Raw genomic sequence first — 23893 nt, forward strand, 5'->3', positions numbered from 1 at the left:
CCTCAACTGACTGAGCCACCCGGGTTGCCCCACACTTTCATTCTTCTGAGTCTCTGCCCACACCCCTGAGGGACAGCTGAATGTCCCAGGAGTTTTGGGTAGATTTTCACTAAAAACCAAGAATGATGAACGCAATCCCTAGCTTGTGTTTCAGGATTTCCCTGCTGCTCTCCAGGGTCACATTTAATCACTTCTGGTGTCTGTTTTCTTTCTTTTTTATTTTTTTATTTTATTTTTTTCAATGTTTATTTATTTTTGGGACAGAGAGAGACAGAGCATGAACGGGGGAGGGGCAGAGAGAGAGGGAGACACAGAATCGGAAACAGGCTCCAGGCTCTGAGCCATCAGCCCAGAGCAAGACGCGGGGCTCGAACTCACGGACCGCGAGATCGTGACCTGAGCCGAAGTCGGACGCTTAACCGACTGCGCCACCCAGGCGCCCCACGTTTTCTTTCTTTTTTAAAAAGAGTTTCTAATACGTTAACTAATTAGTCATTTTGTAACGATCACAGGCACATGTTTCCAGACTGTTTCTTGCTTTTTAAATGTAACGTAAGAAACAAAAACCAAAACCAAACAGGTGACTGTGTGAGTTTGCTGGGGCTGCTATGACAGAACACCCCCGCCTGGGCGGCTTGAACAGCAGACACTTACTCTCTCCCTGTCCTGCCGGTTGGAGGTCTGAGATCTGGTGTGGGCAGGCTGGTTCCTCCTGAGGCCTCTCTCCTCCGCTTGTCCCCATGTCCTCAGGTAGACCTCCCTGTGTGCGTGTCTGTGTCCTGATCTCCTTCTAATGGGGACACTGGTCACATAGAATTAAGGTCACCCCGATGACCTCAGTCTACCCTCATCACCTCTTTAAAGACTCTGTCTGTGAAGATAATCACATTCTGAGGTGCTGGGGGTTAGGGCTTCAGTATGTGCATTTGGGGGGAGGTGCAACTCAACCAGAGTAACAATTTTCCATCAATTAAAGGAATGTAGACAATGGAAAGATCTCTGCTTTCAGGGGACGTGTTGGAGTAGATGGAGAGTGGCAGTTAACAGGAGAGAAGAAAGGTAATTCAGCTAATAATAGAGAATGAAAGAATCCCTGTATGTATTCAGACAGATACATAGATACCTAGATAGATACATAGAAAGAAAAGAAAAGGGAAAGGAAGGGAAGAAAAAAAGAAAGAAAGATGAACGATGGATAGAAAGAGGGATGGATGGATGGATGAATGGATGGCTAGCTAGATAATGGGATGGATGGAAAGAAAGAAAGGAAGGAAGGAAGCAAAAGAAAGAAAGCAGAAGAAGGGAAGGAAGGAAGGAAGCTGGACAGATGATGGACGGATGGATGGAAAGAGACATGACAGAAAGAGGGATGGATGGATGGATGGATGTCTAGATAATAGAGGGATGGGTGTAATGGAAGGAAGGAAGGAAGGAAGGAAGGAAGGAAGGAGCAGACTAACAGATTCCTGTTATTATTTTTTTTTTTTTTCATGTTTCAAGTTTTCATTTAAATTCTAGTTAGTTAACATATAGTGTGATCTTGGTTTTCAGGAGCAGAATTTATTGATTCATCACTTCCAACAGATTCCTGTTGTGTTGGGAGAGGATGTGCAGGTTTCTAACTAAGAGACTTTCTTCACGGGATTGAGCTAAGCCCCAGGAATCTGCACTTTTACCCAGCCCTCCTCCCACACAGGTGACTCACATGCTGTGTGTTTCTACCTGTCACGATGGAAATCCCACAAAAGGGCCACAAACTCTGCACACAGCATCAGATTTCTCGAAACAACACAACGAGCCAGAAAAGGTCACTCCCCCAACCTGAGACGCGGCAGTAAAGGAGGCCAGAGGCCGTGCACGAATGCACAATGCACGTGCGTCTGCTCATGCAGTCCCAACATGAACCCTCCGTGTCCTGTCTGACCTTGGAGCCCCCGGAATCTTCCGGTCGCCACCAGGGCTCTCTCTGCCCCTTCCTCAGCCCCTCCCTGCCCCTGGTTGCCATTCCCATGGCACCTTCTGAGCCCACTCTACCCCCGCCACTCAAGGAGGCTTGAAAACAAACTGCGTATATTACCTATTTATTTCCACAATAGTTTCCATACTTATGTTGTATTTACAGGCCTGCTTCCATATCAGTAAACATACATGGAAAACATCCCTGAAGGTAGTGACCCTTTTCTCCATTCACGGGTACTTGGGCTTGTACAAATGTCCCGAGGCTGCTGTCACCGAGTACCACAAACTCGGTGGCTCTAAAACACACCTTTATTATCTTACAGCCCCAGAAGTCACCGGTCTGAATGGGTCCCTTGACTAAAATCAGCATGTTCCATGGCTGCGTTCCTCCCGGAGGATCTAGGGGAGATCCGTCCCTGTCTTTTCAGGCTTCTGCAGGCACCGCATCCCTGGGCTGTGACCCCCTGTCCATCCAACCTCCAATCCCGTGTCCCATCTCCTCTTGCCTCCCTGGGGATCCTTATGATCCAGGATCCTGTCCCCACCTCCAAATAATTGAACTACCCTGCAGAACCCCTTCTCCCCTGGGGGGCACCGTATTTCCAGGTTTCAGAGATTAGGATGTGGACATCAGTGTGGGTGGTCGTTCTGCCAGCCACAGAGTTCTTTCCAATTCCTTTCTATGTTACTGGAGACACAACGAACATCTTTGTGCACGCAGATGGTTCTTTCCTGAGGAAAAAATGCTGAGTCATATTGCACAAAATCATTTTCTCGTTGGGCGCAGTTGGTCCGTCTACTAAATCACCGCTCAGTGGGGGCTACCCCAGTGGACCTCCATGGAAATACATGAGCACCCCGTTTTGTCTCCCCTGACCCTCCAGTTTGGGCTGCTGTAACCAGATACTACATGCTGGGCAGCGCAAACAGTATTTCTTGTGGTTTTGAGGCTGGACATCCAAGATCGAGGTGTTGGCAGACTGTCTTCCTTCTGGTGTGTCCTCACAAGGTGGAGAGAGAGAGGAGGAAAGCTTGCTCTCTGTCATCTCTACTTACAAGGATACTAATCCTATCATGGCGACCCAATCCTAATGATGTCATCTAAACCTAATTTCCTCCCAAAGATCCCGCCTCTGAAAACCATCACATTGGGGTTTCTGGAGTTTCAACATATGAATTTGGCAGGGGGGTGGGGACAGAACACACACATTTTTATTATGTCCATTGCTCACGGGGGTTTCCACTGTGTTTGCATTTCTCCTAGGATTAACTTGTTGACAGATATATGGACATAGTTTTTTTCTTCTCTTTAAAAAAAAAAAATTTTTTTTTTAACATTTATTTATTTTTGAGACAGAGAGAGAGACAGCATGAACAGGGGAGGGTCAGAGGAAGAGGGAGAGGGAGACATACAATCTGAAACAGGCTCCAGGCTCTCTGTCAGCACAGAGCCCGACGCGGGGCTCGAACCCACAGACCGCGAGATCATGACCTGGGCCGAAGTGGGACACTTAACCAACTGAGCCACCCAGGCGCCCCTTTCTTCTCTTGACAGATATATGGACATAGTTGATTTTTTAGAGTTCCTTATATATTAAGGCAATTAATTGTTTCTTATATGTTTTACAATGGATATTTTAAGTATGTTGATCAGGTTTCTCCCTGGTTTATTTTTTCCAAGAATTAAAACTTTTTTTTAATTTTAATTTTAATTTTATTTATTTATTTATTTTTTCTTGAGAGAGAGAGAGAGAGAGAGAGAGAGAGAGAGACAGAGCACAAGCAGGGGAAAGACAGAGAGGGAGGGAGACACAGAATCTGAAGCAGGCTCCAGGCTCTGATCTGTCAGCACAGAGACTGACACGGGGTTGGAACTCTCCAACTGCGAGATCACGACAGCCAAAGTCAGCCGCTTAACCGACTGAACCACCCAGGCACCCTGTTTTTTTTTTTTTTTTTTTAATGTTTATTTTTGTTTGAGAGAGAGAGAGTGCAAGCGGGGGAGGGGCAGAGAGAGAGGGAGGCACAGAATCCCAAGCAGGCTCCAGGCTCTGAGCTGTCAGCACAGAGCCTAACATGGGCCTTGAACCCACAGACTGTGAGGTGAGATCATGACCTGAGCTGAAGTCAGACACTCAACCGACTGAGCCACCCAGGTGCCCCAAGAATTAAAACTTTTTTTGTTTTGTTTTGGTTGATTTGTTGTTTTAATGGCCACAGTGTCTGCCTTTAATTCATTTGGAAGTAATGTCGGTGTAAGCTGAAAACTGGCTGTAACTGGATTTTATGTCAGTGGCTAAAATTTTCTGGATGTTCTTGCTTGTGTCATTTTTAGTGTTCAGGGAAAATGGTGCATTTGCACACTAACAGGAGAGAAGGGGTGGGAACGAATCTACTCCCACACCTGCGCACTTTTCCTTCTACTGCCTTCCTTCCCACTCATCCCCACCGACAATTTTTTGTCTGTCTGCCATTCCAGACCTCTTTGTGTAGAGAGAGAGAAAGAGAGAATCTCCAACCACACTTCTTTGTACTTTCTACAGCAAGTAATAGCATCATCACATCTACTATTTAAGACCTGGCTTTTACACTTCAGCTCCCTAGGATGCTAGTTTCCATGGCAACCACCTGAGTCTGCTCCCATCACCGACAGCTCTGAGAGCTCTGGAGGGATGTGGGCGCTGGAAAAAGGGACCCCAAAGTGGCCTGACGGTTGGTGGGGGGGGGGTGGCGCGGGCAGAGGAGAGGCACTCACTTGGACTTCAATCGCTGGCTTGGGCTTGTGTTTCCTGCATGCTGAATCCTGTCTTTGGACAAGAGCCTCACAGAAGGGCAGAGTCGGAGCTAGTCTGGCCTCGCAGGCTCGAGGGTCACAGCCGCCGGCAGCTGTACGAGTGTCGAGGCTCGACAGTTGTCCCCTGCCCTGCACTGATGTACTCCTTCATTCTTTCTGTCATCATACAAATATCGGTTGACGGCTTCCTGTGGGCTCTGCACTCATGTGTCCCAGGAACCAGCTGCGAGTGGCCCCTTGTTCCCAGTAGCCAAAAGGGGGAAGCAGCCCGGTGTCCGTCAACGGATGACCAGATAAACAAACTGAGTGTCCGCGCGGCGGGGTATTATCAGCCTTCACACAGACACGCATCCCAACGTGGCTGAGCCCTGAGGACGTGATATGGTTCTACTTCTACGAGGTCCCTAGAGTTGTCGGATTCATAGAGACAGAAAGATGGTGGGGCCGTGCACTGGGGGTGGGGGATGGGGACATGGTGTTTAATGGGGACAGAGTTTCAGCTGGGGAAGGTGAAGAGCACTATGGATGCAGGTGGGGATGGTTGTACCACGATATGGATGTACTGAATGCCCCCAGAACGTACCCTTGAAGTGTTTATGAAGGTAAATTCTACTTACGTGTGTTTTGCCACAATTCAACTTTTATTTTTTGTAGTGTTTATTTATTTTCATTTATTTTTGAGAGAGAGAGAGAGAGAGAGAGAGCAAACACGAGTTGGGGAGGGGCAGAGAGAGAGGGAGACACGGAATCTGAAGCAGGCTCCAGGCTCTGAGCTGTCAGGACAGAGCCTGACGCAGGGCTCGAACTCATGGACCACGAGATCATGACCTGAGCTTAAGCAAAGTCGGATGCCTAACTGGCTGAGCCACCCAGGTGCCTCTGCAGTTAATTTTTTTTAAAAATCGAGAAGGAGAAACTCTCACATCCCCACAAAAGACTGGAAAACAAACCAGTTTCATGGGCCATAAATGGGAGGGAGGAGATGTGGAGAAGTAGGGGGGAAAAAAAGAAAAGGAAACAAAAATCACCCAAATCCTAACAAATAAAAAGATTGCTAGTTTAAAGACGAAAATAAGCAATGGGTTACCCAAGCAGTGAAACCATCAAGGACAGCAACGAAATTATTATTAGGAAAGGCAGGGATAGTGGTTATCTCTGGAGGGGGGTGGGTTTCTGGGAAGCCAGCTCTGCCTCATTAACCCGGGAAATGGCTCCAATCATATGTTAATCTGTACAAATACACTAGATGAACCTTTTTTCTGTATTGTGTAACTCACCATGAAAAATACTGTGGAAAGTTTTAAAAATTACTGAGTGGTCCCTTGCTGTAAGAAAAGACAATCCTGTAATACCCGAAAGAAAATGAAAAAGGTGAATATTTGCCTTGTTGGAAAGATGTAGAGAGCTTCTGTTTTGCAGCAACGTTAGAGATCGCGCCCTGCAGAGAATCACGACTCCCTGCTGATGAGTCATTTCCCAAATTGTATGAGTAATGAGAGCACTGGGAGAGATCAGCTCAGGTTGGAAATTTGCAAGTGAAAACAGCTCTTAGCCGTGCTGCAGAAATGTGTTTTCATGCTGGATTTTGAGACATGACATTTATCACTTAAATGTCAGCCCCTGAGACAGGAAGGCACAGTAAAACAATTACTGGGATGGAAAATGCCCACCACCTACAAAATCAGGAAAGAGGTGGATGGGAACAGTACATGGGGTTGCAAACATCTGCCTTATCAAATAGTATATATTCTCAATATACTGAATAGGCTTTCATTTATTTAAATAAACAGTCCAGAATCAGGGCAATGTTCGTCACATTCTGGATCTAAAATGTTGTAGCCCTGAGCAGATCAGATAGATTATCTCAAAAGGGAGTCGAGGAGCTTTAGGGGCAGTTGAGAGATTGACAGAAAGCAGAAGGCAGAGATCCGGACATATCCAGGAATTCCTGAGATGGCCTGGGTGTGCGGTGCCCACACTCTCTGGGTACAAGGCGACAGGATGCCATGGGCGAGCATCTCTCTGCACAGCTATGCCCACACCTAAACCTTCACCAACAAGCTTATTCACACCAGCAGAATTTGCAGCAACATTAGACACAACCTAAACATCCAGGCACAGGTGACAAATCCAATAAATTGTGGCGTAGGAAGTGGTGGAATACTATACAGCTGTGAAAAGAAAGGAAGTCAATTTCTCTGCATCACTGTGGGCGGGCGGAGTAAAACACAAATCTTGACAAACATAACATCATGTTTTGTGTTAAGGAGAGAAGAAATAGAAAACATTTGTTTTGCACACATGGAATGTCTGTAAGGATACACCAAAAATATGGTAACTCTGGCAGCCTCAAAAGAGGGGGATTCGGTAGTTGGGGGTATGAAGGACGGGAAGGAAACTTTGCAATAATTATCCTTTTACATTATTCGGGTTTCCTATTACGTATTAACTCAGTGTATTAACTATTCAAAAAATTAAGATTTAGACAGTCCAACAATGCAAAATCCATTGGCTCTATTTGTCCCATGGGGTGTGGGCAATAAACAGCGCCTGGCATATAGTTGGAGACAGATCAATACCTCACAAATGATATCGTGAATATTGTGATATTGAATGACTGTCGGGTCCCCCTCCCCCCTGCCAAGGAGGGTGTTTATAGGTCACCCTTAGAGCCAGTAGCTCTGAGATAATTTGCCATGGGGCAGAATGGATAATTCTGACTTTATCAATGGAACCCCTTTGAGTTTGGGGGTTTGCTTCCCCTGCCCCCCCCCAAAGTGGGGTGTTTAAGGAGTTTCTGATCGTTTACAATTGCAAACTATCCTACGAGGAATTACTTTGTGCCAATGTCATTTTCTTGCTGTTGGGGCTGTCCCTTCAGGGTAGGTTTCCAGAAGTGGCTGAGTTGAAAGGAAAACACACATGTGTCCTTTCCCTCTGAAGGATTGTACCACTTTGCATTCCCAGCAGATAAGAGAACCTGTTTCCGGGGTGCCTGGATGGCTCAGTTGGTTGAACGTCCAACCCTTGATGTCGGCTCAGGTCATGATCTCACGGTTGTGGGATCGAGTCCAGAGTCGGGCTCTGTACTGAGCGTGCAGCCTGCTTGCGATTCTCTCTGCCCTTTCCCCCCCAACTCAAAAATAAATAAATAAACTTAAAAAAAGAGAGACCTGTTTCCTCACCAACACACATATATATTTATATGCTTGGTTGTCCATATATTTGTTTTGTCCATATAGCTATATGTTATAAAGGGGTTTTGGTCTGATAGGTGAGGACAGGCATCTCAGGATTGCTTCAATTTGCATTTTTCTCGTTGAGAGTTTGAGCATTTTACATTCATTTTGATGTATTTTTTATTTTATTCATTACTTTTATTTTCAGTTTTAGTTTTGTTTATTTTTATATCATTTTCATACGTTTTTCGGTGAACTATCTGTCCACGTCTTTGAGTGGTTGGTCTTCTGCTTCACAGCTTTTAAGGATTCTCTGTACATTAGGGATATCAACCCCTGTGACTATTTTATCCCAGGGAACAATGTTATTTTAAAATGCGACTTTAAAAAAATGTAATTTAAGGGGTGCCTGGGTGGTTTAGTCGGTTAAGCAACCGACATCGGCTCAGGTCATGATCTCATGGTTCATGAGTTCGAGCCCCAAGTCTGGCTCTGTGCTGACAGCTCAGAGCCTGGAGCCTGCTTGGGATTCTGTCTCTCTCTCTCTCTCTCTCTCTCTCTCTCTCTCTAAAAATGAATAAACATTAAAAAAAATTTTTAACGTAATCTAAAAATAAATAAAAGGTGACTTTTGGGGCACCTGACTGGTTCAGTCCTTGGAGCATGTGACTCTTGATCTTAGGGTTGTAAGTTCAAGCCCCACATCGGGTGTAGAGATTACTTAGAACCTTAAAAACAAATCACATTAAAAAAAATAAATAAAAGCTTATTTTTACCTTGTTATTTTATTTTTTAAAAGTTAAAAAAAATTTTTATTTATTTTGAGAGAGACAGAGCAAGCAGGGGAGGGGCAGAAAGAGAGAGGGAGAGAGAAAGAATCCTAAGCAGGCTCCGCACTGTTAGCACAGAGCCCCACATGGGGCTCAAACTGGCAAACCACGAGAGCATGACGTGAGCCCAAGTCAGACGCTCAACCAACCGAGCCACCCAGGCACCCCATTTATTGATCTTTTTTTTTTTTCCTTTCCTGGCTCTGTTGCAATCGTTTGGAAAGCCTTACTGCACATATCATATAAATGTTAACCTCTGGCCCAGCTTATAAAACAGAGGTCATCAGTTATGTCTTCAATTATGCCTGCTATTGACAATTCATTTTGAAGGCAAGCACGAAAATGCTAAATGGACAGAACAGAAAGAAATCCCTCTCCCACCTCTGCCTCTCTGGTGGCAAGTCCCGTAAGACTAATTTCTTTTTTTTTTTTTTTTAATTTTTTTTTTTTCAACGTTTATTTATTTTTGGGACAGAGAGAGACAGAGCATGAACGGGGGAGGGGCAGAGAGAGAGGGAGACACAGAATCGGAAACAGGCTCCAGACTCTGAGCCATCAGCCCAGAGCCCGACGCGGGGCTCGAACTCACGGACCGCGAGATCGTGACCTGGCTGAAGTCGGACGCTTAACCGACTGCGCCACCCAAGCGCCCCGCGTAAGACTAATTTCTTATGCCTCACCTCAAAGCCAAGTTTTACATATATTTATGCAAAATTATCACTCATATGTTGTTATGCATGATTATATTCCCATATTTGCATAATACACAAAATTATAGTCTATGCAATTGGGCACGTGTCCTCTTCCTGTGACAAAACACCTTGGGCCGTGTTCCCCATCCGTACGTCAAGATCACCTTCATTCTCTTTGGACTGTCGCAGAATCTCCCACAGTATGAAGACACCAAGACTGACGTAAGCAGTTCCCCTGCGATGGACAACCAAGTTTTTTCCACTGCTTTCTGGTTCCAGAAAAGCCACAGAAAATCACTTCATCTGTTACAGTATTTGGCATATATCCGAGATCTATTCTAGAAGTAGCATCGGGAAAGATCAGCATCATTCGGGTCTGGGAAAGGCAGACGTGAACTGGACAGGCAAGGATCTCGGTGCCCGGGGCCTGATGCTGACCCTGGGGCCCTGACAGGAGGCCAGTGCACACACACAAGCAAATGAATACACATTCTGACACTGATGGCTGCAACGAAAGTCAGGAAATGAGGCAAAGGGAAAGAGAACCGTGGACAGGAGAGGAAGGGGGCCATCGAGCCAGGGACGTCCCGCCTCCATGGGCCTCCTGTGGCGTTAGCCAGCTGCTTCTCCTGCCCGAGTGATTCCAAAAGAGTGGTCTCTAGGGAAAATATTGAAAATATTCTTTACAATACTGCTTCCATTCTGCCACGATAAAGGATTTTCCTTTTCCCCCCTTTTTTTAACACAAAGCAGTGTTGTTTGGCTTTTACAAAAATAAAGATGGTACTTGCTCAAAGTAATTTTGCGATGAAAACTGAGGGCGAAACAGCGAAAGGGACCGAGCTGGCTGTCTCCAGGCACGTCACGTTATGGTGAGGGGGGATCGAAAGTCTGGATGTCAGCACACGCATGGAGGGTAAGAGACAGGACAGCCAGGAAGGAAGATCACACAGCCAGAGAGGGAAGAACCACAGCTTTCTGAACGCACACCTCACAGACCCCCGGGGGCTTTGCGGCTTCACTTCACGGCCCAGTCCCGGTGAAGACAGTGTGAAGTCCAGGGCAGTGGGTCCGAGTGGGGCAAATGAGTTATTTCAACAGAAAAACCTCCTGCTTTTGTTAAGTAAGAAGTAACTGAAATGGGATTCCTATTCAAGAGACGTCCTGCAAATGTGTTTATCTCCTAAGAGGAGGGACCGCATCAGAAGCAAGAGAAAATTGTCCATTTTGTTAGTTGGCTAGACACGCGGGCTGAGGGCAGGGTCTGAGGACGGAGAGCAGGGCAGGGGCACGGCCGACAGGCTGCTGTGTGCGTGCAGAGGAGGGGACATGGCAGGATTCCACGAGGGAGATGCCCTGGGGGCCACGCGAGTCGCCTGGAGAGGGAAGATGGCCTGAGACTGCACAGGGTTGCCATGGAAACAGCCCTCATTGGTGGATTTCAGTGAGACACAGATGATCCGGGATCACAGAGGTTCCAAATAAAGCAGAATTTGCGGGCTGAAATCCCTTCCTGAGTACAACATTGCCCCAGGTCAAGCGTGTACACAGGGGACCTTGACCCAAGCTGTGACATGAAACGCTCCCCAAATTCACGATTAATGCCTATTGGGGGACCCAGTCTGTCCCTGCGTATGCATTGCTATTTCATTAACAGGAAAACAAGGTGGGTTTCTCAGATACGGCACAATATACTCTGTATGCAAGAGATGCCTTTTACCATATCATGGTTAAAAAAGAAAGAGAGAAAGGTGTCCGAATCCATTAAGATTGTTTTTCCGATTGTTTCCATGGGTACCACTGGCTGTAATTATTCCTCGATTTTTCCGAGGCTGAAAATCTGCCCTTTCATTTTTAATGCAATGGCTTGGGATCCTGGACGCTGATGACAATGTCCAGCACGTAACTAGTGATCCCTACATGTTCTTTGCTATGGTTTCCTGAAAAATATCCCCCACTTAAATGAAAAGTATAAAACAATGGGAATATTTCATTTTTCACAGATACACACACAGTAATAAAATCATCCGTTTGCTTTTTTACAATAATGCGGCAGGAGTCGAAAAGGTAAAGCAAATGAAACATCAAGATATGTTCCCAACTCCCCACTTCTTCCAAAATGTGGCCTCCCCCACGTCCTCCCACCCCAGAGGAAATTCTGTAGCCCCCACCACCCACAAGACACGATCTTCCTCTTTGTTGCATGAACATTGGGAACCCACTGGGGGTTTTGTGCTGGGTGATCACATGGTCAGACAGCCCTTGAGAAAAGCTCACCACCAGCCTTGATTATGGCGGGTCCCTCCCTGCCCTTGCACCTCATCTGGAACATACATTTTCTTTTCTTCCTTTTTTTTTTTTTTTTTAAATTTTTTAATGTTCATTTGTTTTTGAGAGACACAGCGTGAGCAGGGGAGGGGCAGAGAGAGAGGGAGACACAGAATCCGAAGTAGGCTCCAGGCTCTGAGCTGTCAGCACCGAGCCCGACGTGGGGCTTGAACTCACGAATGGGAATGGTGAGATCATGACCCGAGCCCCCAGGTGCCCTGAGGCTCTCTGACCCAGAATGCTAAGGTAGAACACCCAGGCTCAGACAAAGACAAAGGCTGTGCTCGGGGACCGCGCCCCCCCCCCCCCCCCCACTGGATTCTCCCAGGGTCGTGAGCTGCAAGTGAGGCGGAGGGCCAGGGGCTGTCTGTGTTTCCACAGCTCCAGGCAGAGGCCCGCCAGCCAGGCAGAGGGCCTGTCAGGGCCAGGGCAAACTGCAGCTGTCTGCCCCGCAGACTGCGTCCCCCGACGCTGTCCGCAGCCACCTCGCCCCTGATTTCCTGGGGTCAGCTGTCTTTTGTCCTCAGGATCTGACGGCAAGGATTCTGGTCCTACCTGCCTGGAGGGGCCTTGGCACGCAGCTGGCCTCACCTGTGCCCTGCTGCAGACCTACCCTGAGATGTGCTGGGTGAGGGAAATGCCATACATGGGTTTTCTCAGCCTCAGCCCTGTTGACACGTCAAACAGGACCCTACCTTGCTGTGGGGGCTGTCCTGTGCCCTGCAGTGTTCCTGGTCTCCCCCCAGCTTGCTGTCAGGAGCCCAGACTCCCTCCCCAGGTCTGACAACAGAAAATACTCCCAGATATCGCCTCTGTCTCCCTGCGGGGGGAAACCATCTGAGGCTGGGAACCGTGGCCAGAATGCACAAAATAAGCGATGATACAAATTCCACTATTACTTTCTCTTATTTTTTTTAACATAAATTCCTTTTTTTTTTTTTAAGTTTATTTATTTTGAGAGACTGAGAAAGCAGGAGCAGGTGAGGGGCAGAGAGAGGAGGAGACAGAATCTCCAGCAGTCTCTGTGCATTAGTGCAGAGCCAGATGGGAGGTCGAACTCACGAATCGTGAGATCATGGCCTGAGCCGAATCGAGAGTCAGATGCTTAACTGACTGAGCCACCCAGGCGCCCCAACTTCTGTTACTTTTTGATCTCACCCGGGGCCCTTGCCGGGACCCAGCACCCAGGCGTCTGAGGACTCAGTGAACACCTCAGTGAGGCTGTTCCCGGCAGAGGGAACAGCATGTGCAAAGCAAAACAGGCAGCGAAGGCCGGAGGCTCCTCCTGGAGCAGTGCGTGGGAGGAAGGGGACAGCAGGGAGCTGAAAACCAGGGTGACTGGGCCCCCCAAGGGGACCCTGTGCTGGGGGGTTATTGCTCTGCAGTCATCATCATAAGAGTCTTCATTTTATCTCTGGATTTCTGTTTAGAAGTGGAGTCAACAGTGCAGGGAGTATTGTTTGGGGCATCACCTCCAGAGCCGTCCTGCCTCCCTGGGGCAGGTTCTGGGCCACTGGTTCCCCTGTCCCCCGTTCCCCAAACCCTTGCTGCCCTCTGCCCTCTGGCCCTCAGAGTGCCGATCATGGCTGGGGCGGGGGGTGGGGTGGGGTGCGGTGTCAGCCCAGGCCAGAAGGTCAGACCCCGTGTGGGCCCTGCCAGGGGAGGGTGTCTATTGTGGGAATGATCCACTAAACAGCAGAACAATGCAATTGAAAACCTCGTATTCGCTCTCAAGGGGAAAGGGGGCACTGAGGGGAGGCTGGGGCCCACAGCCAGGCAGGAGCCAGTGCTGCTGGGGCCAAGGGGGTGGCAGAGAGGAGGCGGGTTAGCCGAGGAGCAGGGAGGAAGCCAGCAGCGGAAATAAGTTGTCAAGAAGAGGGAGATGCGGGGGGCGGGGGGGGGGCTTTCTTGTGCCTGAGGAGAAGCAGATGTGGAATTTGACCGTGGCCTCTGACCTCCAGCCACACACTGGATGCCCCGCCACGGACACGGCCTCCAAGCGGGGAGGAGGCCGGTTCTCTCCGAAGCCACGAGCCCTGTTCAGAGCTCTGGAGATGTCTCCAAGCCATGTTTGTGCTGTAAACACCAGTGGTCTGTGCGGCCTGTCCCTCCCCATGTCCTCCATATAAGCACATCTTCGGAGCAGCTCTCTGAGCCAGGCAGATGCGAAATGAGGAACTGATGCATATGGTGTGTACCCCAAAGTGCTCCTTGTGTCCATGAGGGGACTCCCACTGTAATTGCTTGGCACTTCCGCTCTGAGGATGCATAAATGCACACTACCTGACATGCGGAATGTTCCAGCCCTGGGAGCTCTGAATCAGTAGGGAGTCCGGGTGAAAGACAGTTGTGGGCAGAGGGAGTGCAAAGGCCCTGGGGCAGGAGCGAGCCCGAGGGTTCAAGAGTGAAAGGGGGGCAGTGGAGCAGGAGGTGATAGGGGAAGCCTGTGGCCAGCAGATGAGTCAAAGCCTACCTCCATGGGGAGATTTAGTTCAAGAGCAGAAGGGAGCTCCTGGATCTCCCGTGGGTTTCGTATTTTATTTTTGACCTCTGAAGTGAGGGCGGTCCTGTGCCCTCAGCCTGTGGAGTCTGTGCCCCACAGCTGCACCGCACGGCTGTCCTGTCCTCTCAACCCGCGGAAGAACCAAGGGTCCCTGAGTCTCCCAAGCTCTTGTTTCATTTTTAAAATTAAAGCACAGTACAAATTACCTCTTTTGAGAGTGCAGTTCTGAGTTTTAACCCGGCCACAGATTCATGTAGCCAGGAGCACAATCCAGACATGGGACAGTTTCCTGTCTCCTAAGAAGCCCCTCATGGTGCCCATTTTCAGTTTCATGTCCCCTACGCCAGCCCCTAGGAGCCACCATTCTGTTCTCTGTCACCATAGTTTTATCTTTTCAAGAAGTGATGTAAATGAAATCAGTGTGTAACCTTTTGAGTCTGGCTTCTTTCACTCAGCATAACACCCTGGAGATTCTTCCGATAATCTGCCGGGTTTTTTTATTGCCAAGTAGCGGTCCAGTGACACACTAAGGTTTAGCGACCAATTTACCAGTTATAGGGCATCTGGGTTGTTTTTTCGTCTATTATAAATAGAGCTGCTGTGTAGGCATTCATGTATAGGTTTCAAAACTTCTTTAAGTAATGATCTTTTTTTATACAGCTTTTTTAAAATTTCTTTTTAAATGCACGAGCCGGGGAGGGGCAGAGAGAGGGAGACACAGAATCCAAAGCAGGCTCCAGGCTCCGAGCTGTCGGCACAGAACCCCATGCGGGGCTCGAACCCACGAACCGTGAGATCATACCTGAACCAAAGTCGGATGCTTAAAACGACTGAGCCACCCAGGCGCCCCAATAATATTCTTTATTTAACCCACCGTATACTAAATATTGTCCTTTTAATATCTGATCAATATGCAAAATTATGGGGTGCCTGGCTGGCTCAGTCAATAGAGCATGTGACTCTTGATCTCCAGGTTGTGAGTTTAAGCCCCACGTTGGGTGCAGTAGAGCTTACGTTAATATATATAGATGTATATTTTACCACGATAGAAAATTTAAAAAAAGGTTTTTAATGTTTATTCATTTTTTTTGATGATGTGTTGCCATGTGATTTATTTATTTTTCTATTTCTATTTATTTATTTATTTATTTATTTATTTATTTATTTATTTATTTTATTCATTTTAGAGAGAGAGAGAGAGGGAGGGGCAGAGAGAGAGGGAGACACAGTATCTAAAGCAGGCTCTAGGCTCTGAGCTGTCAGCACAGAGCCCGACGCAGGGCTCGAACTCACAGACTATGAGATCATGACCCGAGCCAAAGTTGGACACTTAACCGACTGAGCCACCCAAGTGCCCTTCAAAAATTTTTAATGTAAAAAGTAATGTGGCATTTCTCATTCATATGAATGAATGACTAGCATCTGGATGAATGAAATTCATATGGATGAATGAGAAGTTCCACATTATTGTTTACATTTTTTATATTACATTTTTTTACATTTTACATTAAAATTAAATTTTATTTATTTTATTTATTTATTTTATTTTATTTATTTAATTTTATTTATTTAAATTTTATTTATATTACTTAATTTATTTAAATTCACATTGAAATTACGAATTTTCTATTGTGGTAAAAGACACATCACAAAAGTTACCGTCTTAGCCAGTTTTAAGCATACACTGTAGCAGGTTAAGTACATTCGGGACATTGTGTAACCATCACTACTACCCATTTTCTTCTTTTTTGTAATTTTTTAATATTTATTTACTTATATTTTGAGAGAGAGATAGTGAATGCAGGAGGGGCAGGGAGAGAGAGAGAGAGAGAGAGAGAGAGAGAGAGAGAGAGAATCCCAAGCATGCTCCACGCTGTCAGCACAGAGCCCGATGCAGGCTCGAACTCACCAACCGTGAGACCCTGACCTGAGCTGAAATCAAGAGTTGGACGTTCAACCCGCTGAGCTACCCGGGTGCCCTGCTACTCTCCGTTTTCAAATTTTGCATCATCCCAAACAGAAGCAATGAGTCCCTATTTCCCGTGCCTGACTCCTGGTAACCACTGTTCATTTCCTGTCTCTCTGGACCTTCTTCCTGCTGTAGAGACCACGTGAAAATCCACTGAGCCAACACGTGTCATTTTGTGCCTGGCCTGTTCACTAACAACGTTTTCAAGGTTCCTAGTGCCCTGTATCAGAACCTCACTCCTCTCTCTCTCTTTTTTTTTTTTTTTTTTTTTTAATGTTTATTTATCTTTGAAGGAAAGAGAGACAGAGGATGAGCAGGGGAGGGGCAGAGAGAGAGAGAGAGAGAGAGAGACCCAGAATCCGAAGCGGGCTCCAGGCTCCAGGCTCTGTCAACACAGAGCCCGACGTGGGGCTCGAACTCATGAGCTGTGAGATCATGACCTGAGCCAAAGTTGGACCCTTAACTGACTGAGCCACCCAGGTGCCCCAGAACCTCACTCCTTTGTACAGCCGAATAACATTGCTCTGTCTTGATGTGTCGGGGTTTTGTGGGCTCACCTGCTGATGGACGGCTGGGTCACTGCCCCCTCTGGCCCCTGTGGATACCGCTGCTCTGGCCACCGCCCCTCTGGCCCCCATTACCCCCGGTTACTACTCTGAACGCGATGTGCAAACGTGGGCTCTAGCCCCTGCTTCCCGTTTCCTGTTCCCACCCGCCGTCCATGACATCTATCTCGAAACAGCTCACCAGCCCCATGAGGCAGAGACGGGTCCCGTGAGCAACTCCAGGGCCCAGCACTGTGCCTGACACCCAGTAGGTGTCAAGCAGATACCTGGGGCTGGGGACCCAAACCCCCAGACCCCCTGGGGCTGGGGACCCCACTCCCAAAATATGCCAGTTTGACACCAGCTGAAGGCATTTGAGTTCCTGACGTCCCTGATCCGCCCAGAAGCAGAGCCTCCAGAAGGTACTCATGTGTCCTTACCCATCCCCAGAGCGGCTGGACCTCGTGGGAGGCGGGAGGCGCCCCAACAAGGCCGCAGTGGTCACACCCCATCTCTTCTCCCCGGGGCCTGCTTCTCTGTCCAAGCACTGGGTGCTCTGCGGTCAGTCCCCCCACCCCGCCCCAAGTGAGGTGTGGAGACCCCAGATTCTGACAGGTCTGAGCCGCTCCTCCCTGCTTTCTCCCAGGAGTCACACGTGCGGGGCATGAGGTAGTAAACTAGGTCGGGGTGGGAGCTTGGGGTCTGCACTGCTGGCTATCCGAGTGGGCTGGGGGTCACGCAGGGCCTCTCCTGGGCGGTGCTTCAGGGCGCGGTGTGCATGCACGTCACGGCAAACCACAGGAGCAGGTGAGCCATGAGCGTCTGTCACTCCAGGCCCAGGACCGGCCGGGACAGGGGAGAGCCTCCTGGCTCAGGTGAAGCTTCGGGTTTTATCACGTTGTCATTAGCCATCACTAATGCTGACCACCGGGGGCGAGGGAAGCATCTTTCCTCCCCTACCTCAGGTTCTCAGGGGCGTGGGCGTGAGATCAGGGCCCAGCGCGCAGTAGGCCCTTCATAAATGCTGACTTCATGCCTGCACCCCAAAGAACGACCCTGATAAATTTCTACCACACGACATTATCAGAGCACAGAAAATCTGCCCCAGTCTCGGGGCAAAAAAGTGTAAGGTCGCTCGTCTCTGTACCAGAATAGAAACATCTTCATTTCTATTTATCAGAAGAATCCTGTCGGTGAAAATCAGACGGCAGCCAAATGTGTTTTTCCGAGCAGCACCGTCAACCAGGATTCTAAACTCCTGTGGGTTTTTCAAGCACATCTCAGTGAATCTCCAGGGCAACCTTGTGGGTACTGTTCTTCTCAAAGGCTAATGAGTAAACTTGTGGCTCAGAGCTTAGGACACATCTGTACTGGATGGAGCCGGCCAGCTGTGGGGAGATGTCCAGAGGCCATTATCCAGGAAGGGGTGTTACAGCAAACACTCGGCGCCCAGGGCCCAGGAAGAGATAAGCCACACGCACTCAGGGAATCAGTCACCTCCAGAGGCTGAGCCCAGAACCTTGGCATCGGATTCCTTTTATGACTGGGAGGGTCAGGGGATGAGAGACAAAAAGGGAGGAGGCCCTTATCAGTGGTGCTATCAGGGCAGTTGGTGGACACAGCAGGCAAACAAGATTACAGAAGCCAAAAGTATGCAAGGGGATGCTAATCAGCCTTGGGCGTCTGGCTGGCCCCTTGTATCTTGTTTTTACTAGCTTTTCCTCTCGGGGAACAGCAGTGCAAAGGCCCTGGGGCAGATTGGTTTTTGTCCACTGTGTGGAGCAGGATAAGGGCAATAATAGAGAAAAGTGACAGCAGGGATCAGGACAGGATGTGGGGAGGCTGTCAGCAGGCGCCTAATGAGGCTTTTCATCCTGCTCTACCATTTACGAAGGGCCTACTATGTGCTGGGCCCTGGTTTCAAGTCTCCCCACCCCCCCCCTTTCCTTTCCTCTACCCCAGCTGTAGTCTCTAAAGTGACCCCTGAGCCTGCCGGGTCCCCACCGCCAGTGATCCCCTCCGAGGGGGAAAGGGGAGGCAGGACCGAATTCAGACCAGCCACTCTTCAGGGAGAGTTACTCTCCCCTGCGCCCGTCTCCACATCAGTGGTTCACACGGTATTTTCTGCAGCTTAAAATGCCTCGTGGGCCGCATCTCTCCCTGCTGCAGCCTTTGCTGACATGGACGAAAATCTGAATCTCCTCTGAGCCCCGTTCTCATCTGCATTCAAGTCAGAACTGAGCGCGGAGGCCCTCCTATGTGCCCGAAGCTGTTCTAGGCTCGCAGAGTACAATGAGACCCCAAAAGGGTCCCACCTGTGTCCCCTCCTGGAGGCCGGGGCTGACGGCCGAGACCGCCTTCCCTCATTCGCTCATTCAAGAACTCATTCACATCCAGACAATGGGGTATTATGAAGCACTAAAAAGAAGGGAGCTTTCAAGCCTGAAAAGAGGAAACTTCCCGGGCGCAGCGCGCATTACCCAGTGAAAGGAGCCGCTCTGAGAAGGCTCTGTGCCCACCCTCCGTGGAGGGACTCCAGCCCTAGGACGCCCGGGAAAAGGAGAGCTCAGGAGGCCATGAAAGGATGAGTGGTCCCAGCATGTGGGGAGGAGGGATGAACAGGGGTAGCACAGAGGACGTGAAAATACTCCCCGTGAGGCCGTAATGATGGATATGGATCCTTGCTGTACGTTTGTCCAAACCCACAGAATGTGTGGCACCAAAAGTGAACCCGATGGGGGTTTGGGGTGATGCGGGGGAGGTTGGGAGCTCACAGCCAAGAAAGAGTTCTTGAAGACGTCTTGGGTGCAAAAGCGATTTCCTTAATGCACGAGGACAGGACCCGTGGCAGGAAGAGCTGCCCTGGGGTCGTGAGGGGTAACTCATTATATACCCTCAGGTTGGGAGGGGGTCAGGGATAGCGGAAGACTAAGGAATTTTGGAAGCAAGGTTTCCAGGACCTTGAGGGGCTAGCTGTTGCTAGGGAAATGCCATTTATTACCGTTTAGTAAAACCTCAGTCATGAGACCCTTCAGATGTATATCAGGGGCCATAAGCTCGGAGGATGATTGCCAGCATATACTTGGGGGGGGGGGGGTAAAGGTAAAGGAGGTTTGCAAAGGAATTTTTATGTGTTTGAGGAGGCTCACGGGATCCTGGGGGGAGGGAGGCTGTCAGGATAATGTTAAACCAAGATTCCCTTTTGCCCCCAGGAATGTGTCACCATCGAGGCAGCTGAGCTCCTAGAGGGAGGTGACTCCCAGCTTCAAGGCCTTGTCAATGGGCTGTAGGCCCCCATTAAGGGAATTTCATTTTTCATTTGCTTTCCTCCCCCATCACCATGACAAACACTGAAACCGCTTCCATCTTGGTGAGGGTGATACTAGGGCTCCAGGAAATGGAGTCTGTAGGTTTCTGGAGATTAGGCTGTGGACAAGATCGCCTTTTCCTTGCAGTTTAAACTGAGGGAGACTCCTGTCCTGCATGACTGTGATGTCCCTCAGCCAAGCTTGTGCTTTCTTTCCTTTCCCAGCTCTTGGGCAGCCAGGAGAGTCTGCAGAATATCACACACATCCCACGGGGCGGGGAGGGGGGGTGCTGTTAGCTTGTACTTGCCCCCAGCCTGCCCCACGCCGCCTCATCAAACCCACAGCCGCACAGACCACTGGTGTTTACAGCACAAACATGGCTTGGAGACATCTCCAGAGCTCTGAACAGGGCTCGTGGCTTCGGAGAGAACCGGTCTCCTCCCCGCTTGGAGGCCGTGTCCATGCGGGGCATCCAGTGTGTGGCTGGAGGTCAGAGGCCACGGTCAAATTCCACATCTGCTTCTCCTCAGGCACAAGAAAGCCCCCCCCCGCCCAGCATCTCCCTCTTCTTGACAACTTATTTCCGCTGCTGGCTTCCTCCCTGCTCCTCTGCTAACCCGCCTCCTCTCTGCCACCCCCTTGGCCCCAGCAGCACTGGCTCCTGCCTGGCTGTGGGCCCCAGCCTCCCCTCAGTGCCCCCTTTCCCCTTGAGAGCGAATACGAGGTTTTCAATTGCATCGTTCTGCTGTTTAATGGATCATTCCCACAATAGACACCCTCCCCTGGCAGGGCCCATATGGGGTCTGACCCCTCCGGCCACAATGGGTAGCATAACTTGCAGGGTCCAGTGCAACGTGAAAATGCAGGCCCCTTGTTCAGAAAGCAAGAACGGGCTCTCTCCTTTCTTCTGCAGACTTACTCTCCATCGGTGAATGGTGTTTTTTGTTTGTTACTTCAGATCAAGAGGATAGGTACTAGCGGGTGAGTGCAGACCCTCACAGACGACCCTGACCCTCCCCACTCTGTGCCCAGGACCCCCCCTTAGGGCTCATGGGCAGGGTGAGGAAGGGGACTGCTCAGGTGTCCCAGGAAGGTTGGGCGGTGTTGGGAGGCAAGGCTTGGTGCCCAGGGGTATGCACTCTAATCTCTACTGCAGAACATAAATTCAGAGATAAAATGAAGACTCTCATGATGGTGACCGCAGAGCATTAACCCCCCAGCACAGGGCTCCCTTGTCCCCCCTGCTCCAGTACCCCGGTTTTCAGCTCCCTGCCATCCCTTTCCTCCTAAGCTCCTGCAGAGCTCAGCTGCACGCCTGACCCCTGGGCGTGGGGTTCCCCCTCTGTCACAAGGCGTGGGGAGTGGGGACGGCACCAAGGGCTTGCAATGGGACCTACTATCAGTCGTGGTACAGTTTGCTGCAGAGAAGACCGAACGCATCAGCCCCCCTGCCAGAAATTGCCTAGGAAGATGGACCGGATCCCTGAGCTTTAGGGAGGCTGGACACTGGCTTTCCAGCAGGAGCTGAGGCCTGCTGTGTGCCAGGCTGGGATTGGGGTCCCGCAGGGCTCTGTGTGTGCCCTCTCCTCATTCTACCCCCACCACCACAGTTTCCATGACAACAGCCTGAGTCTCCAGGAGCTCTGGTGGGGGCAGAGGGGTGGGCGTCAGACTGCACCCTGGGGGCGAGCTCCAGGAAGGGGCTTGCACCACATCACATCACCCTTGCGTCATTGGCATGGTCTTTGCAGAGATGCAGAGAGAAAGCAGCTGTCAGAGCCTCCCTCCCCAGTATGCCCTAAGCAGCAGTGACAAAGGCAGATTGCGTTCTCACCGCACACTTACTTGGTGCGTGTGTGTGCACAAATATAGGTACTTCAGGTAGTCGCTGAGCCTCTTTCTGCTTTACCTGCTCTGTTCTAGACTCTGGAAAATAGAACCCTGAGAAGTAAAGCCCGGTTTCTGACCTCTGGGAGACCCTTCCTTCCTCCCTCCCTCCTTCCTTCCTTCTGCCCCATAACTGTGTTCATTCTGCAAGTATTTGTTGAGGCCTCCCTGTGGGGCCTTTATGCGAGGCACAAAGTAGACACCAAGTCAAACCTCCTCCTTATGTGTCTTTCATCTAAGTGAGGACATTAATTAACAAGTATAGCTGAAGTCCCTGATGGTGATGAGTCCTATAAAGTGCAAGCAGGGTGAAGAGATGGATGGAGAAGGAGAGGGCTCCTTTAGATCAGCTGGTCAAGGGGTCTTCCTGGAGGTGGTGGTATTTGAGCAGGCCTGAAAAGAGGGCACAGACTTTTGGCTTACCGGGGAAACAATTGTTATGGGCAGAGAGAACAGCACCTGGAAATATCTGAAGATGGAGTGTGTCATGGGGAAGAACAACAAAGAAGCCAGGGCATGTGATGAGGAGCAAGGAAGGGAGGAAACAGAGGTGAATTCAGGGCTGGAGCTGGGAAGAGGCACCCGGTGCTTCTACATTTGGTGAATAAATACATAACTCAATTTGTCATGGAGGTATTCACAACTGTTTTTTCTCAGAGATACGTATTCTTTGTTGGAAGGACGGATAGATGGGTGGACGGATAGGTGGACATGTGGATAGGTGGATAGGTGGATGGATGGATGGGTGGGTGGGTGGAGGGATGAATGGATGGGTGGGTAGATGGATGGATGGGTGGAGGGACAGATGGATGGATGAAGAGATGGGTGGAGGGATGGAAGGATGGGTGAATGGATAGATGGATGGGTAGATGGATGGAGGAAAGGGTGGAGGAATGGATGTATAGGTAGATGGATAGATGGATGGATGAGTGGGTGGAAGGATAGGTGGATGGATGGATGGATGGGTAGGTGGATGGATGGAGGGAGGGAAGGATGGGTGGAGGGATGGGTCAATGGATTGATGGATGGGTGGGTGGATGGGTGGATGGATGGAGGAATGGAGGGATGGGTGGATGGATGGGTGGGTGGATGGATGGAGGGATGGGTGGAGAGATGGATGGATGGATGGATGGATGGATGGATGGATGGATGGACGGGTAGATGGGTGGATGGGTGGATGAATGGGTGGAGGCATGGAGGGATGGGTGGAGGGATGGAAAGATGGGTGGATGGAAGGGTGGGTGAAAGGATGGAGGGATGAGTGGAGAGATTGATGGGTGGGTGGGTGGATGGATGGAGGGATGGGTGGGTGGATGGATGGATGGGTGGGTGGATGGAGGGATGGGTAGAGAGATAGTTGGATGGGTGGATGGATGGATGGATGGATGGAGGGAGGGAGGGATGGGTGGGTGGATGGACGGATGGATGGAGGGAGCGATGGGTGGGTGGGTAGGTGGATGGATGGATGGATGGATGGATGGATGGATGGATGGTTGGAGGGATGGATGGGTGGGTGGATGGATGGGTGCAGGGATGGGTGATGGATGGATGGAGGGATATAGGGATGGATGGATGGGTGGATGGATCGGTAGATGGATGGAAGGATGGGTGAATGGAGGGAGGGAGGTGGGTGGATGGATGGATGGATAGGCAGGTGGATGGGTAGATAGATGGATGTAGGGATAGGTAGATGGGTGGATGGCTGGCTGGATACTGGCTGGCTGGCTGGCTGGAAGGATGGTGGAGGGGGATGGGTGGATGGATGGAGGGATGGGTGAATGGAGGGAGGGAGGGAGGGATGGGTGGATGGATGCATGGGTAGATGATGGGTGGATGGATGGAGGGATGGGTGGATGGGTGAATGGAGGCATGGGTGGAGGGATAGAGGGATGGGTGGAT

The sequence above is a fragment of the Leopardus geoffroyi genome, chromosome E2 (genome assembly GCF_018350155.1).
Source record: "Leopardus geoffroyi isolate Oge1 chromosome E2, O.geoffroyi_Oge1_pat1.0, whole genome shotgun sequence".
NCBI classification, from domain to species: domain Eukaryota; kingdom Metazoa; phylum Chordata; class Mammalia; order Carnivora; family Felidae; genus Leopardus; species Leopardus geoffroyi.